At 36.5% G+C, this 18387-nt stretch overlaps 1 long non-coding RNA gene across 1 annotated transcript; it reads right to left on the bottom strand.

Annotated features, from left to right (window-relative positions):
- Positions 1-738: 738 nt before the first annotated feature.
- LOC139827106 (uncharacterized) lies at positions 739-10270 on the bottom strand. Its single transcript, XR_011737302.1, has 3 exons — positions 10183-10270; positions 9957-10082; positions 739-895 (listed from the first exon to the last, which is right to left on the bottom strand). It is a non-coding gene; the product is annotated as an uncharacterized lncRNA (long non-coding RNA).
- Between the last annotated feature and the right edge of the window lie 8117 nt (positions 10271-18387).

The raw sequence follows: 18387 nt of genomic DNA, 5'->3' as shown, positions 1-18387 counted from the left end.
TTTCTGTTTAGATTAACTACATATTGAGTCTATGAAATCTGGTATTTTGAAGTGTCTTTCAGAGAGCAAACACGGAACAGAAGAAATTATTATTTCGATGCAATGAGGGTAAAATTCTTTGTATGCTTTTCAGCAACTAATTATTTTGAATTTGTGAAATAATTAATAAAATACTGAAGGCAAAGAAATCATGCCAAGGACTGCTAATAATTTGGAGTGAATACTGCCATTTTTACTCATACAAAGTGACATTTTTCTCAACTAATTAAATTGAAACTAATCATTTTTTCTACCCAGATGGCCCACCACACAACAAAAGCAGACCGAGTACAGATCTAGACAAAATGACTCTTTGCCATCCACATCAGTCATTGGTACATCCCTAGAAACTTGGGTGGGATTACACCAGGGAAAGAGAGTTTCCCTTTGTGACTAATATTTATATTCTGGCCCAGTTCCACCTTGACTAAGCAAATGCACTCACTGTGTATTAATGAGGCCTAAAATGTCCTCGTATCATTATTCTGGATGTGTATTTGCAAGAAGCATGCAAATATCTAATCCTGAATAATTTTCTGTGACTTGCTCAATATGAGCTCAATGATTCAACTCCTTTGCTCTTTGTGTTCAGCAGCATATGGTTGATCCCAGATAAATTTCATCTTCCTTTGATAATGCTGGTACTGTTTACTTGGTGGTGTTGCCACAGAGCTGTCTCTTGACATTTTTCCTCAGTATACAGCAGTGCTTTGAGTTTGGAACGAAAAGACATTGTCACCTTCAATTCTGGGCTTTGTTGATTTGAGTGAAACATAGGTCACCTCACAGCTCTAGGACAGAGACGGACCTTCTTTCTGGTCACTTCACATGCATTTGTGACCATCAGGCAGGTGAACTGCAGAGGAACAAGTCAGAAAGTCAGTTCAATACCACAGCAATGGTAGAAGTATGCTGATTAAAAAAAGCTTAATAGGCTTAATTTAGTCAGCACAGACACCTGCAAAATGTATATTTTAGTCTCAATTAAATCTTCAAGTTTGAATAATCCTTATTTCAGGTAATGGTTCTCTGAATGCAGTAAAATTTTTTGCTGCATGCGACGAAGTACTGTAAACTGAATAATGTCTCTCAATAATATCCTGCACCTAAACATAGCTAAACAACCTACATTCTTGTTATATATGTTATTGATGGAAAATAGAAGATGTTTTTCTCTCAGTCTCTTGTAACAGGTTCAGTTGTTTAAAGTGCAGCTTGTTAAAGGAAACATTTCCTAGCTGTTATTTTATTTATAGAACTTTCGTGGCCACTACAAATACTAAACAATAAAGGTGATCAGTCTGAAAGCTGTTCTGCCCTTAGAGATTATGAATCCTGTTTTTATGACCTTTTACTTTTTACATATTTTGAAGACTGCCGTTAAGAAAAACACATCAGTCAGAGCTGAAAATCAGCTGAAATTTCACAAGTGTATTTCTACATATGTAGATAACAAAGCTGTTTTGTCAAGAACTGAAAAAAAAAATTTGGCCGTGCAATCTTTGAAACAAAACTCATTGAAGCACAATTTGTTATGTTTTGATTCACTCTCCCTGCCTTGTCTTGAATGAATGAGCAGCAAGATGAGTTAGCCTAGGTCTAAGTCAGGTACAGACAAGTAAGGCAAGTTCCAAGTGACGTGCTTGGTTTACAGTGATAAAGGGCTTTTGTGCAGCTACAGAATATTTTCCAGACCTGGTGTTAAAGATATTTATATGACTTTCTCAACAGGTCAGCTTTGGATTGCCAACCTTAAGGTCAGTGCTTTTGTCATAACTGCCAATCATTTGAACGTAATTTTGTCTTTTTGGTTTTCTTCAGATCACTTCATTGAAGATAAATTCTTATGGCATTTGGCTTGGTTGAGATTATTTCTTCACCTACACCACTCATCTGTTTCCAGAAATATTCTCAATGGTTTCTGCAACTTAATAATTAGAAGAAAAGCAGATGTATAGATAATAGGTTGTAAAATCCTATGCAGCACCATAAAAACAAACAGTAATATTATTTCATCTTCATAATTTGTTTGTATTTACAAGGGAAAAGGTTAAATATTTTATCTCCTATGAGTCTGCAAACATTTAATAACAATTCTGGCTAACTGGCTTCAATGACTGAAGCCCATTATAACTATTGCCAACAGTTCCACGCATGGTCAAGCTTTGTTGACTGGAGCAGATGAATCATTAATGATCTAAGGAATCCAGCAAAAAAAAAAAAAGTACAACCAGCTGGTAACTGATTCCTGGCTGATCTACAGTTTCCACTGAGTGTGTGGGCTTGTTTTGCAGGTATAATCTACCCACACATCAATATATCACGAGAATGAGGAGCGTCACTGGTACCTTGGTATCTCTGATCCAGATAGTATGCTTAAAGTCTGTGTTCTGTACAGCAAGTTTTATTGGATACTAACACTACTTCACACCAAGCCAACAATGTGTTTAACCTTATGTAAAATCCAGTTTTATATAACAGCACGGGCAATATATGTTAGTTACTCTCCCAATATGCAAAAGTACAATGTATGCAATCTTTAACATATGTCCTCAAAGATCTGATAGTTCCCAACTTTAAGGGCACATAATATTTCCTCCACACAAAGCCTGGCTGCAGCTAAAGCAACCCTTTATATCAAAGGTTGGCGACTTGGCCAAAGAGTAATGCTTAGAGTTGAAATAAACAAAGTTTTCATCTCTCTCAACAGAATGAGTTTTTCTAGGTGTTTTTCACGATTTGTCCAGCTGCCAGATTCTGAGCCTTGGTCCCAGTGTAGTGTAATGGAGATCAAGGCAGGCAGGTTTTCTCTCATTCAGTAGTTTCACAGAGGCACCCAAAAGTCAATTTAGGCAGGCAACAATGTCCAAACAGACTTTATTCAAACTAGAGCTGTTTATCAGAAACTAACTACAAATGGGGTTTATCCAAAATTATTCAACACTCCAGTAACATTATACAACACAGGTTTGGATACTGGTTAGGATTTCAAGCACTACACAGCCAACTCAGACTCAAGGACATCAGATCCCAAAACTCTGAAGTAATGATTCAAAATGTAAATCTTCCATTCTGTGTCAAAGTAAGGAGTCTCAAGTGTACCCAGATGGTTGTTTACCAAGTCAGCAAGGTGTCTCAATCCTCAAGGAATGGTCCTTAGACAGTCAGTCTAAGGAGGACAGTCTTCAACTGCACACCTGCTGCTCCAAACACCAGCTCAACGAGCCTTTCTGGCAGGCTCCATTTATACTCTGTTGAATCTGAGGTGTGGTTATTTATGGCTGTTGTCCAGAAACTTCTCTCAACCAAGATATCTCACTGGTCAAAGGCCCTGTCTGTCAACCAAGGGGTGTATGCATGACCACAGTGGTCCATCAGCCTTGGAGTTTCTGTTTCTCTCAGGGTGGGAAGAGGGCAGGAGAGTGCATCTGCCACAAGTAGAGATTCCTGCTGTTCTGTCAAATCACCGGAGTAGTCACTACAAAATCAAAGACTATGGCAATCATATTGTCTGTGACAAATACTGAATTTCCTGTTACTTGCTGTACACTTTAGTCTGTGGCACCAGGATAAAGGTTTGTTCTTAAGAGATGCCACTGAACTATTATTATAGCCAGCTGTCCCTCCTCTTATCTTTTGTTGTGAGAGATTCATATCTTGTTCAGAAAGTCATTCAAGACAAGGATACTGTAATTACTTTCCTCTCACAGTATCTCAATATCAATGCTGTATTCACTTTTTATCATCAGCACTTCATAAATGTTATTTTCCTGGTTTTGGCTGAAAGAGGCCAATTAGCTTTTACTGAATTTTCCTTTCAGCTAAGTTTCTTCTAAGTAACTGAGCTCTTCTGAAGTTGTCCACATGTTTTTCAAACAATGTCTGCTTCCAGTACTGATAATGCATGATGTTCACAGTATTGCTCATCTAATGGTAGAAACAGAATACAGAAAAGTATCCATAGTTATACTTACTTCTATAGCAGCCAAGGTCATTGACAGATCTCTCATGTTCCACAAATAAGGGGTCATAAAAGGGTCATACTTGCAGGCAGGGGCTGACAGAACAGATGACCCAAATTGATCAATGAGGTATTCCATGCCATACAGGTCATAATCAATATAAAGAGGAGGGATCATGACGGTCTCGCTCTATTCATTTGCAGCCAGCATCTGAATAGGTCCCTGCCTGCTGTTCTGCATCCAATCCAATTTGCATATTCCTGAATCCAGTTCCCATCTACTGCTGAGTCCAGTTCAGGACTTTCTGGTCGCTGCTCTGAAGCTGCTGCCATGATGCCAGCCCAGGTGACATGCAATTCCCTGATCCAGTGGGAGATTCAATATTGGTTTTGTATATTTTGCATTATTTCTCTTATTATTAATATTATTAGTTAAGCTATTTTAGTTTTCCAACTCCTCTTCCTTATCCTCCTTTTCTCTTGGTGGGGAGGGCAGGGGTTAATAGAGATCATCTGTCACATGTTATTGTTGCCCCATCCTAAATGGTGACAATTAATTGTTATGGTATTTTTTAGACTAAACTAGCTGGCTCACTTTTTTACAAAATCTGGATACAGTTCTCAATGCAGTTCAGCCTGAGGTCTTCTTCCAGTAGACTGTAACATTTAATACTATTCTCATGCTATAAAAACATCATCTGGGAAGATGTAATATTATTTCTCATTATGTGGTTTGAACTGAACAAGAAAAAAAAATCCTAAATATACATAGAAAATAATAATGTGTAGGATAAATGGAACAAACATGATTGCCACTGCCATTGTCTCTCTGTTACATTGCAAAGCTGCTTGTTAGCAAATTCATCAAGAAATGAGTAAAAAAGTCTTGAGTTAAAGTCCCTGTATGAGGTATTGAAGGAAATGAAGAAGAAAAGTAATGCAAGATCCAATGGACCAAGAAGACAAGATCAAAGAAGACGTGCTTGTGTAGCCTACTTACAATAGGATGTTGTCACTAACACACTGGGCCAAGTTCCATTACTGTTACTACAAACTGATCATATGATAAAATTGGGTGGATAGTGGAAACTGCCTTGACTTCACTGTGATGGAACTGTTCCCTGAATCATATCATTCATCTTCATGGTCATTATTGCCTAAACTATTCCATTCTGCCCCAGTTTCTGGAACTTGATTTTATTTCCATTCAAGGTAAAGTCTCAAAAGAAGGTAAAATAATGCCTGCAGCTGTGATCCAAGGAACAAGGGCCACCATCTGAAAAAGATTTTTAGGCTCAATAAAAGAAAAGAAAAAACGTTTACTTGAATCTGAATATTTTGTTTAAAAAATAATCCTGGACCTGGAATTAGAAAGAATTCTGGCTAATAAACAAGGCTATGGTTAATTCAGGAATATATTCCTCACATTTACCCAACTCTTGAGTCCAATTCATGTCAGTGATATAAAAAACCACTAACAAGTGGCATTTTATGCTTCCTGTGTGCCCCATTTTCCTTTCATGGTGTGATACATCTTCTTATACTTTAAAGCCAAAGCACATTCTTGTTACTGATGAAAATGAGAAAAGGAAAACCTAGACTGAAAATCAAGAAGCATTTTAGCAGCTAGGAGATCATGCTCTTCCCTGCCATATGGTGTACTTTTTAACAGAGCAGGCCTAAAAAGAATCCAATATGTTAAGTAAAATAGAATATAAATCCCTGGAGATGTTTCTTGTGCTAGGGATATGTAAGTGGGCAAGTGCTGCCACTCAACAGACCATCACTTAGGGTCAAAAGACATCAAGCATTTGGATGAGTTTGCAGAATATGCTCTCTATTCCCTGTTCCATGTGTACAGCTCCGCTGCAGTGCCACACAGCAGATACTGTTGGAAGATACCAAGCCTGAAATGTAGACCATTCTTCATGGAAGGTTAAGTAAACTACATGTGTTAGGTGTTGCACTTGATAAAATAGTCCAGCACTTGGAAGTAAGCAGTGCAATGTCCATCTTCTAGGTCAGAGCTCTCAGTGAAGATGGTAAGAATTTAAGGGGGAAAACTAGGTGCCATAAAATGAGATCTGAAGTAGTTTTGTTTCTGAGCTTGGAAAGCCCAATGCACTTACTTGGAGCTTGAGATTCTTGATTAAATGCTTCAGGAAACTGTCCTTATCCATTTGGGATTATCATATAGCAATCTTTCCCAAATGAGGTAAGACTCTCCCTTTAAGAATATGGCTGATCAGAACTGAGCATTTTTCAAAATGTTATATGCTACTTATGTCACTAACTAGAAATGGGAGACTAATACCATCCACAAGACAAAGGAGTTCAAACACAGAGCACTGACTCACCTTCAAATTAAACCACACTGAGGTGAGCACCTACCATTACCGTAGTTCCACAAACAGAAAAAAAGTGTGTTGAATGGCCAAAAAAAAAAAAAACAAAAATTTGTTATATGATTTTATGCTCTACTAGAGTCATCAATAGAGGATTTTTTCAGTAAAGAAAATGTAAAATCTATCAGAAGATCTGCATAATGTCTGTATATTAATTTTAAGACTTTTTTTCAACCAGATCATAGGGGAAGAAAAAAAAAAAAAAGAAGAGATACAGAGTCAGAGGTATGTTCCTATATAAGATCTTTACAGTATTTTTCTCTGAAGTTCAGATGTTTCTCCTTGTTAAGTCTCAAACTGCTAATAATGTATTGATTAATTCAAAACATATTTACTATCTATTTTGGCAAAACCTTGTGGATTGTGGTGGGATTTTTTTAAAGCAATTTTCATTATAATAGAAGTTCCCTGTTTGGGAATGGACCAGAACTTGTTTTGTCAGAGTATAATTATTTACTTTTATTTTGGCAATCAGTGCATTTCAAAGTGTATCTCAACAGCCAAAAACTACAGCTGTGTACTTGTTAGAACAATTTCTTCTCATGCAAGAGGACGACAAGCCCATATGGTATCAATCAAATTTCTCTTTCTTTCAAAGCCTAGATAAACAAATAAACAAACAAAATAGTCTTTGATTATTCACATCATTATAAAATAGTCTTTATGAGAATATTTAAAAATTATACAGGTTCAAAATCAATGGCTTTAATGGTCTAATGATCAATCTAGATGTAAATAATGAATGACAGTATATGGCATATATAAGAAATGGACTGTATTGGATAGACAATTAACTTCTGTACAATAATACAGTTATTTGGAGAAACCCTTCTATTTGCTTGATCTACCAGGCCACAGACAGTGATAAAAAAAGCACAAGTGTTGCTCATTATCAGTCACATTAGGAAACACTCTCCTGTTGAAAAATATGTTTCTGTCCCTGCCTCCACATAACCAGAGCACATCAGCTAAGTAAGCTGTGTCCAATCATTTTGATACTACATCATCACATAACCATAAAATGCTCTAGCAACATCTAACTCCAGCACTCTGTTAACATTATTGTAGTGGTATGCCACTAAATTTGATTTACCAGTATAGCCTTGAAATAGATTGCAATGTTTATAGAGTCTGACATATAACAAGAGAAAGTGAGAAAGAAATGGCATTTTGCCAAGGATGCCAAGAGAAGAAAGACAAATGTAAAACGACAGCAGAAAGAAAGGTACAAAGTTAAGTTTATAGTATGGCTGCCTGCCTACTGCATGCTGTTATTTTTATTCTTATGTACTTTGCCAGTACATAAACATTTATATGTACTTTGACTTACTGCAGCAGTGAAAACTGTGAACTAAACTATAGCAACTGTAGGACTGGCACGGTGCTACCTACAACAACACTCAAAATTCTGTGTGAGAGAATTTGTAAGGTCATTGAAACACCAGAAACAACCCTAAACCATGTAAAAGAGGAATCTCATGTTCTTGCACTTATAATAACACCCAACATGTTTTCTTTCACAGCCTTATTTATATGGAAGACATGATTTACCAGTGTAATGATTGACCCTGAGGAAGCTAAATGTCTGGCATAACTTTTCCGTCTGGTATTGCTGTTTGGATAATACTGAGAAATGGTTAAATAATTGAGAGACAATCAAGCAAAAATTCCTGCAAATTTATTCTTGGAGCAAATACGGATTGAAATGCAAATTATCCTGGCCACAGATAATTCTCATTTACCAGTGTAATCACAATTTTTCCCCCCTATCCTAGAGATGGAAAGAGTTCTTTCTTTCCAAGGGAGCTCAGTGGAATTTTACCTTCAGGTCAGGAAATCAGCTGAAAGAATTATAAGGAAGTAGAGCTGACTGTCCCTACTTTTAAACATGCCTCTTATTTCTATGAAGTACTAAATGCATTGAAATGGTTTACTTGGTGGCCTGTATGACTTCTATATGTTTTTTCAAGGACTTCTTTATGTCACTGATTTCGTACACTGACCTGTACTCTACTATACCTTTACATAGGAGTCAAAAGGAGTAGAACAGAAACTTCTGGGAGTCAAGCAGGTGTCTCAAAAATGTTCATGTTGGAATGATGTCAAATTGGGATGTTATTTTTCTCTTTCATAGATGCTAAAAAAAAAAAAAAAAAGTGAGGTTTAGACAGTACATTTAGGAATAAAAATACACACAGTAATTTATTTCAGTGGTAGGATGTAATTTTAGCTAGGGTGGGTAGCTTTCCAAATTTACATTTCTTTGGGGGTTAGTGCCTATTTTCTCCAACAATGGCTCTTCACCTGCTCCCCCTTTCCTTTCCCACTGGTCTGTCCATAAAACAGTTTGTCCAATCAAGTTCCAATCCAAATACTCATTGTGATGATATTCTGTTAAAAAAAAAAAAAAAATGGCTCTGGATTTTGTTTCTAAAAAAAATCTGGGTTTTTTTTTTTTCCTTAATTTTCCAGGGAGATTAGGCTAGAAAAGCACCCATTAAATTGCAGTGTATTTATATTCACCGAACTGGAAAGAATAAAGCTCAGATTTGTCCTGATAGCTATAATCAGAATGTAGTCCAAATTCCATTGCTATCTCTAGTATTTTTGGCAGACCAAAGACTGAATTAGAGACAAAAAACAGGATGTCATCAAACACATAAATGTTTTTCTTTTTCTGAATGTGTTCATTTAGCCACAGATACCTAATCAGCACAGCATAACTGGCTAAATGCAATGTTTAAATAACAGAAATGACATGAGTCACATTTTTTGTAGTGCATTTATGCAACAAAATGGATGCCCCCGTATGAACAATTCCAAGATGCTGGATGTACCATTAATTGAGCACATTTCTTTGGGCAAAAACTACTTTTTCTAATTTTTTTTTCTGCCTACCCAGGCAGAATATGTTCCATAAAATTAGTTCGAATAAAAAATTCTAGAGGTTACAAATCTGTAGTTCTATATTGAGAGTTGAGATGGGTGTGTTAAAGTCTCTCAGACCTGAACATTTGTTAAGGTACTTTAAGTAAATCAGGGACATTTATAAATTATTTTGGATTTTAGGTGCTGTGCCAGGTGGATAAATGCTGTGTAAACCAATAACCAAGCAAGATCATTGGCAGCTGTATGACTTTCAAGCATAAATCATTAAATCTGTTATTGGAAAGAATACCTGTCATTTTTCTGCACTTTGCTTTTCTCGGCACTAAATATTCTAAGTGCACAGGTATTCTACACTTTCACATTCTTCTGCATAAATGTATTTGCTTCTAAGCATGGGTGAACAAAATGTAAAGCCAAGCTCAGGATTGACTCATTCCAGTAAAAACCTCATTGACATCAGTGGCCAGTGAAATGACTATTTTAATTACATTTGCATATGGCTTTAGAAAAAAAAAAAATCTAAACATTTATTTGCAAACAATTCTTGTGAACAAGATGCTTTTTAAACTATGCTCATCGTCTGAAACCTTAGTATGTGTAAAACTGCTCTACTAATCAGGTGCATCCTCAGCATGTAGAGGACTGAGATAGAGCGCACGTACCTCCAGGAGCCAATCTTTGCCTTCTCTTGAGAAGCATTTTCTTATTGGAGGATAAATTCTCATCATATTGCTTGTTTCTTCCAAAAACAAATGAAAAACTCCAAAAACTAAATTAAATTCTTAGCTCTGAAAAAAAAAATAAAATAATCATTTTTCTTGCTGTTTAAAGGGCAAAATTCCTTGAAATATTTTGCAACACTAACTACTGGAAATTGTAGTTCAGTACCTTCAATAACTGCTTGCTCCTTGATCTTTCCAATGGCATAACCAGCCTTGGTGGCAATTCCATGGATACTGATCGCAGCTTTGAAAAGTGTAAGGAAAAGTTGTGTGCTAGAATGGGAACGGAAGCAGTCAACTGATTTCCAGTAAGTCTCCTAAACAGCCATTAGGGATTATTATTAACTTTTTGGTTGCTATTACTAACTTGGAACTGATTCAAACAAATAACCCATGCTCAATTAACAAACATCTGAATCATACAGTCCTCAGACTCACTAAGTTTTCCATGTGTAATCTAAAATATTGAGAACATATTTATAATTTAACACAGTTATTGTGATTCTGTGCCAACTATTAGCTCATGCATACAACTTGAATGCAAGGCTATAGAATAATCAGTATCTACAGAAATGTAGATATTTTTTACCCACAAAATTTCTACAAATTACAACTTTGTGCCCTACTTTAAACAAATTAATTTCTCTTTTTTCTCTTACCATAAAATGAGAGTTATGTTAAAGCAGTACAAAATGCAAGAAATACTGCCATCATGTGAGTATACACATACAAAAAAATGTTTAGCATAGCATGGATCAATAAGCTTTTCCTTCCTGCAATGTTAAAAAAAATAATCTGTAAAGTACTAATGGAATGTATGCGTTAGTTTGATAAAATGCATTGTGCACTTTAATTTGTGGCAGTAATTAACAGAAATTAAAATGCTGAGCAAATATGTATCTTCAAGTAAGAATGGGTTTCTTTTTTTTTTGCTCATAAGGTAGAAACCTGGACCTACTTCAGGGCAATGGTAATTTTTATTTTTACTTGACTTTACTGGGACCAAGATTTTATCCAATAGCTTTAAAAAGAAACCAAAGAATGTGGCCTGGCTTTCAGCACGATGGATTGTCATACAAGGATTATGGCAGCAGCAGTACCATTTTGTTGAGGACTTTTATAAAGAATCTCAACAATCTAGACATGCATAAAATGTCACAGCTGTTGCATCTGTCTTTACCCAAATATTTTTTTCACAGTACAGAATACACATTGCATTGTGTAAATTGCCTTTAAATTAGCATGTTGGAAAAGGCGCTGCAACTCATAACACATTTTTTTGCTAAGTACAGATCTCACTAACACTTATTTTAGTTTCCATATCAAAATAGTACTTGATCTAGCTTCAATAAAACTGCAGATTAGAAAGCTGGAGAAGGGAGTATTCAGTCACCGGAATGTTTTCTTTCTACTGTAAGTGTAACAGAGATTCTAAAAACCAAAGAGATTTGCTTCAGTGTCTAATGCATTTAATTATTTGAAACTTTTCTTTGTGCTTGATTTTATTTCCAAATAAGGTCTTGCAATGCAGAAATTGGCAGCTTCTTTTAAAGTTAGAACAGAAGGGTCAAAAGTCATATTAATGTTTCAGAAGACAGTTTAACCTTGAATTGATGTTCTTTTCATGATAATACAGCTAGTTCCTGCAATGCTGCTTTGTACTGACTATCATCATTCTTCATTTGTTAGATGGAAATCACTGTCATATTCCATATAATTCTGTCATCGCTCCCAAATTTACAATTTTCCATGTTCTGCTTTTGAAAAGAAATGACTTTCTTTATTTGACTTTGAATAGAAGAATATTCAGCATATTCAGTTATGTAGAACATTAACTTTGCCTCAGTACAGAGCTTTTTCCTCAGTTCGTCTCTCAGAAAGTCACCGTTAACAACATTCACAATTCAACACAGGAGATCATGTGGCCTGACTGAAAGAATCTGCTACCACTGAATACTTGAAAAAGGATAATAAGCAGCACTATGGGAAATTTGAAGGGGTGATTTAATTTTCTCTATTTTTTTTTTGTTGTTGTTGTTGTTTTTGTTCAAGGATTATTGTCATGATAAACCTTCTGATTATTGTGTTTTCATATGAAAAATAGCTGACAGTAGGCCTCTCAAACCTTACTGTCATGCTTTGTGTTTGGAGATCCTGTTTCTATTTCTAGAGTACCCATTTGCCAAGGATAAGTTATCTCTCCCCCACCAAATCTGGAACAAGAGTTTTCTTTCTTCCTGTATACAGTTGGTCTATAACACCTTATTTCTTATCTTTCAGTGCTGAGTTTAAAAAACACTACTTCATTATTTAATTTTTGGGAAAAACTTATACTATTTCACATTAGGAGATCATATGATTTAGAAAAATGAATTACTAGTTCAAACTCATACTGAAGGTTGAAATCAACGTAGCACTTTCTTTAAAGAAAATAGTTGAATTTCCAATACAAAATTTCAATTCAAGGTCTCAGCATGTTCTGGAAGTGTGTCATCTCATTAAACTTTACAGATACTACCATTTCACATAATTCTTTAGGACTGAAGTAGAAGAGATGAAGGACAACGGGTCTCTGGGTGCCTGTGATGTGGAGAAGCCTTGAAACACATCATTACTGTAGTGCAGACAGTCAATCCCCTGCACAAAGTGTACCACATCTGCAAAGAAAATGCTTTTGAAATTCATTTTAAAGGAGCTCGTTCAGGCTCTGAGGGAGACTGATGCAAAACAGGGTGAGAGACTGGGTTTGGGTAATGAGCAAGTCTTCAGATTCTGCAAAGGGAAATGTGAAGAAGTGGAGATTAAGAAGGGAACACTAAGTCCACTTAGAAAAATATGTTGCTAAGGGGACAACAAAGAGATAGCACAACCTGCCAAAGATTTGGTACAATACACAGCTTCTTCTAAACCTTTCTTAACTTCCAGACCTATGAGGTTCAGGTCATTGCTCACATATAAGATGCCGTGTGGTGTCTTGGTTGAGCTTCATCCGCTGCTCCAAGAAGCCAGTTTTCCCACAGACTCCATCACAGGGATGTCCCAGGCTCACTATGACATCTCAAATAGCAGGAGATATTCGGGTGTGGGCACTTCAAAAATGTCTTCAGGGTCAGGTTCAGATCCAGATTCAGACACACGATCGTCTATTTATTTACCTGTCAATTTGATGCTATATCTAAGTCTGCCCACCATGGAGGCTAGAGAACTACTTGTTTCACCCAGAAATAGTCCTGCACCTGACTAGTGGTAGGTTTCCAGACCTGACTGACTATATTGTCAAGGGGTTTTACTTGCTTTCCTGGATGCTGGCAGCCAGTGACATTTTGCTGTTCTCGGCATGCAGTACAGCTGCACAGGAGGAACCCACAGGAGCCCTGCAGCAGCGTTTGCCGCTTTGGAGCAGTGGGAGGCCAGGCACAACACACCAGGACTGGGGCATCTCTGCTGGCAGTGGCCATCTTGTGCTGGAAAGTGAGTCATCCCTTTGGATACCCCCATTATCTGTATTAGGAGCTGATGCATCTAATTTGCATGGGCATATCTATACATAGACATTTAAATTTAGGTATTTTTCCTTGCATGGTGAATCCTGCCTTTGATGTTTTCCCTTTATTACTTGCCTGCATTGCAATTAAAGCTATCAGGAAACCTACTGTTAGCCAGGGTAAGTGTAACCTCCTGCTGGGTTCCTTTTATTCTCCAAAGCTACTGTCTCCTGCTTGCACTGTGCTTTCATGGACCTGCAATAACAGCGAGTGTCATTTCAGATCCTCCCTAGAAGCAAACACAGAGTTCTCTTCTTGCTGAAAACTATCTCTGAGCCGGTGCACAATCGTACCTGTTAGATATAGGAAGGACAATGCATCACGGCAGAGCATCGTGAATCAGAAAAAGTCCAGTGTTGTTTGTGTGTGGTTGTTCTATTATACTGAGTAAAGTGCTATGTTCCTTTAAAAGTAGTAAGTACATGAATACGTACTTTACCTTCAGTTTGGTTCATATTACTCTGAACTTCCATGTTAAGAGTTAGATATATAAGCTAAAAAATAGCCCTCAAAGCGAAAAAATAGTCTTCAAAAATCTTCAGATCTCGACAAGCTGTACACTGTCATTTCTGCTTATTCTTTTATATAATATTCATGAACATATTTCACAAAGAGCTTTTTCTCTCTTTTGATATATGGAAAACTGGCTTGTTTTTATTATTACAGAATCATAATTCCTGTGGAGAGGTAAAATACTGTGCATAACTAACAGCAATTATTTTTATTTTAATAGACCAGGTTAAAAGATTATAAAATGTTTCTGTTTCAGTGAAAGGAGAACTGAAGAGGTCACTGACATTTTTGACTTTTTTTTCTTTTTTTTTTTTTCTTTCTCCCAGCTATCTCTTCTATTCGTTATTCTTTGTTCAGAAAAAACCTGCCAAGGAGAATAAGCAATATCATGTGGCTTGGCTTGTCCTTTGCTGATGTCAAGCCACATCATGAACTGTAACAGTTTAAATAGTCTGGAAACAATAGATCAGCTCTGAAGTACAAAACTCCTTTATATAACATTAATTATTTGAGGGTTGCTCTTACACTGATAAAGTAAACAGGGCAGGAGCTAAGGTTCAAACACTGGTATGTGGTATGTGTGCTGGTGAACATATCCTGTGGCATGGTTTTGGCTTGTGTCAACTATTACCCACCCAGATAACGCTGAAAATGGGGCTGCTCCCAACAGGTAGTATGGATAAGGGTGCTCTGTCTAGCAGAGGAAGAAAGTTTAGTGGTACAGGCATAGATGATGGACATTTGGTGCCCGAGGCCAAAGAATGAAACATGGACTTTTTTATTTTGAAATACAGATGGAGTTTAAATGAAAATCAAAGAGGCTAAGTCAGGCTGCAAGTAATGAAACTTTTACAAATAAACCTTCACAGAAACAGTGTTTGGGTCTTTGTGTCAACTGCAGGTTTAAAAGAATTGATTGAGGGATGACCAGAGTAAAAAAGCTGCATTCATCAGACAAATCTTTCTTGGTGGCAATTTAGTCAATTTTAAGTGTGGTCCTTTGCTACGTTGTTTATCTGAAGACAGAAAATTGTAGATGTTCCAAAGAATTTATTGAGGGAGAATTATACTGCAGAAATGTTAAACATTATACACTTCCATCACGATGATGAAGGAATGTTGTGTACAGCAGTAAGTATTACATTACAAAAGTGATTCTAGAGCTTAAAATTTCTTTTTCCTATAAAGTTTAATATAAGTACATAACTCTTAATTAAAGCAATTTCTTGATAATTTGAGCATGATATATTGCGGTATCTTCAAATATGTTAAATGCCTCAAGGACTACAGAAAATGAAAATTAGAAATCTGTTTAAAAAACAAAACTCTTCAGTGTATTTAAAATATCCATGGGTGGTGGATGCACTTTGGGCTGTAATAATCTTAGCAGCTGGTTACAACAGCTTCTTCCAAAACAGATAATTTTTTTGCTCAAATAAGTTTGCTTTCTCTTTCAGATGAAGACAAAGTTCTTCCAGACTGCTGCCTTAACTTTAAGTAAGTTGAATTAATTTTTTTTAAAAAGGCATACATTTTATTCATCCTTGCTTGCAGCCTGTTTATCTTGATAACTGTGGTTAACCTTAATTCAAAGACAACAATTTTAGGCATGGAAGTCAATGTTGTGCATTTTTTTGAGTAGCCACATATAGAACCAGAACAATTTATTCCCTTTTCCAGGAAACATGACAGAAGGTGAGGGTTATAGTATCATTTTAAAAGGCATTTTAACAAGATAAGTAAATAAATCAAGCAACTAATTTCCTTGGGATACCGTGAAGCTCAAATATATAGCTGCTTTCCAAGAGGTATTAGGCAAATTCACAGAGGACCAAGTACTTAGGGGACAATCAAACATGGGGCAAATTTCATATGAGGAAGTGACCAAACCAGCAGCTGTCAGAAGCTCCGTGGCCAAGGGAAATGTCAGCCTATGGTTTCACTGTTCTTTTATTCTTTCTGTGAACACTGATGGTGGCACTGTTAAACATAAGATAGTGGAATTGGTGGACCTTTCGTTGAACAGAATAAAGTTGATTTATGCCAGGGAAGATGCTCATTATTAATTCTTTGTATGTCATCTGCTGTAGGTTAAAATGTGTGTACATATTCTTTTTGAGTGGTCAGAAAGCATATGCAAAACATGGTAGAGCACACTCATAAGCCACTTCATATTCAATATATCTCTGGGTTTTGATATATAATAAATTTATAAATTAAAATTTTAAAAATCATCTGTCTTACATTAGAACAATGCTGAAATTTATATCTACCTGACCACAAAAGGAAGCACAATAAGACAGGGGGGAGGGGGACAGAAAGAAAAGAGATTGAAGGAAAACTACAAAAAAATAATTGAAAACAAATAATAAGTCTTTTTTTCAAATTCATCAAAATCAGGAAGCCATCAGGAGAGTCTGTAGAGCCAATGATGATTAGGCAAAAGCACATAAGAAAAGCAATAGGGTATCACTGAGGAAGGAGAGCATTAAAGCAGAGCCTTCCATTGTGAGAGATTACTCAGGGCACGTGCCTAAAATTTAACTGACCACAGAATGTGGGATATATAAACAAGATCAACAGGAAAATGCCAGAACCAGAGCCTGTAATCACCCAAGAATTCTATGGGGACTCTAAAGAATGAGATATCTGAAATGCTAAAAGGAATGTGTAACCTCTTGTAAAAATTACCATGATATACAATGACTGGAAAGTGGCAAAAACTTGTAAGAATGGCTCCAAGGCAGTTCTGAAGGATAAAGTCCTCCGAGTCTGATATTTGCTCTTACCAGATTACTAGCAACACTAATAAAGAGAAGAATCTGTGAATACCTTTATATATAGTCTGCTTAGGAAGCATCAACATGGCTTTTACAAAAGGGTATACTGCCTTTAAAACTTAATAGAACACCTTAAAGGAGTCAACAAAAGCATAAGAACAAAGCTGTGCTGCTGATACAGTCCTGCTTGGATTTCCAAAGGCTTTTGACAAAGCATAAGAAGTGAAGGACAAGAAAGAACATCCCTGCACGGATAAATCATTTGCTGAAAAGACAGAAAACATAAGGCTGAAATACGCAGCCAGCTCTGGCAAGAGAGGGACACCAGCGCAGTTCTGCAGGGAGCTGTACCGAGACTTGTGGTATTTATCTTACAAATAACTGACCTAAAATAGGGGGTGATCAGAAAAGTAAGAAAGTTTGCAGACCTTCTTAAGCTGGTCACATAGAGATGAGCAATGGTTGTAAAGTCTTGCAAAAGGACTTCAGGAACTGAGCTATAATGTAATGAAAGAAAAGATGGAATTCAAAATTGATAAACATAAAATAATGCACTCAAGGAAAAATAATTCCAGCATCACATATAACAGGATGAGCTCTGAGCTGATCATTGCAACAAAGTCTGTGAGAAGCTGCAATTATGATTGATAGAGTCATGAAAACTTCAGGTCAAAGCTCAGTAGAAGTGGAAAAAAATCAGCAGTACTAGGAATTATTTGGAAGGGACTATAGAATAAAACAAAAAACATTGTATACATTTATTTTGAAAACTGAATATTTAATCTCCATATCTCCAAAATGATATTAATACAACTGGAAAAGTTACAGAGAAGAGCAACAAAGGTGTTCAGCAGTGTGGTTTCTGCAAGTATTCTAGGACCCTTTCCATCTGGAAAAGTGGTGACTTGGAAGGTATAGGAGTTATAGAAGAAATCTACACAATCATGAATGCCAGGGGAAGAGGTTAGGGATAGACTGTTCACTGTCTTTCAGGACAAAGTAGTACAGGTGAAGTCAGGAGGGAACAATTGCAAAATGAACAAACAAAATAGAAGGTGATATTTCATGCAGTGGATAGCAGATGTGTAGAACTCCTCTCCGAAAGATGGTGTGCATGATAAAAATGTATAGGACTGACTGGAAAAGTTCAGAGAAAAAAAATCACTGAGGATAAACAAATTACACCCATCTTAGGAAATTAACTGAGCTGAAAACAGCTACAAGCTGGGAGAGTATATGGAGAAGCTTTCGTGGTTGCCTTGTTCTTACTCTTACCTTGGGTCCATTGCTGGAGACAGAATGCTGGGTTCGATGAATGGTTCTTCTACACCTGATAGTATCATTCTTATGTTTAATTGTTCACATCTGTTTGTAAAAGGGAACACTATCGATGTCTTTCACAAAGATTATGGGTTACCCTCAATGAGAGGGTGATGGACAAAGATTCAGCCAGGCTATGAACGGCATTGATGAGTATTCATCAATGAGCACTGAGAGTAGTTTTTTATCATTGGAGCTCAGGCCTTTATCTCC

This window comes from Patagioenas fasciata, chromosome 1 (assembly GCF_037038585.1).
Source record: "Patagioenas fasciata isolate bPatFas1 chromosome 1, bPatFas1.hap1, whole genome shotgun sequence".
In the NCBI taxonomy this organism is placed as follows: domain Eukaryota; kingdom Metazoa; phylum Chordata; class Aves; order Columbiformes; family Columbidae; genus Patagioenas; species Patagioenas fasciata.
This window is presented reverse-complemented; position numbering and strand designations above follow the sequence as displayed.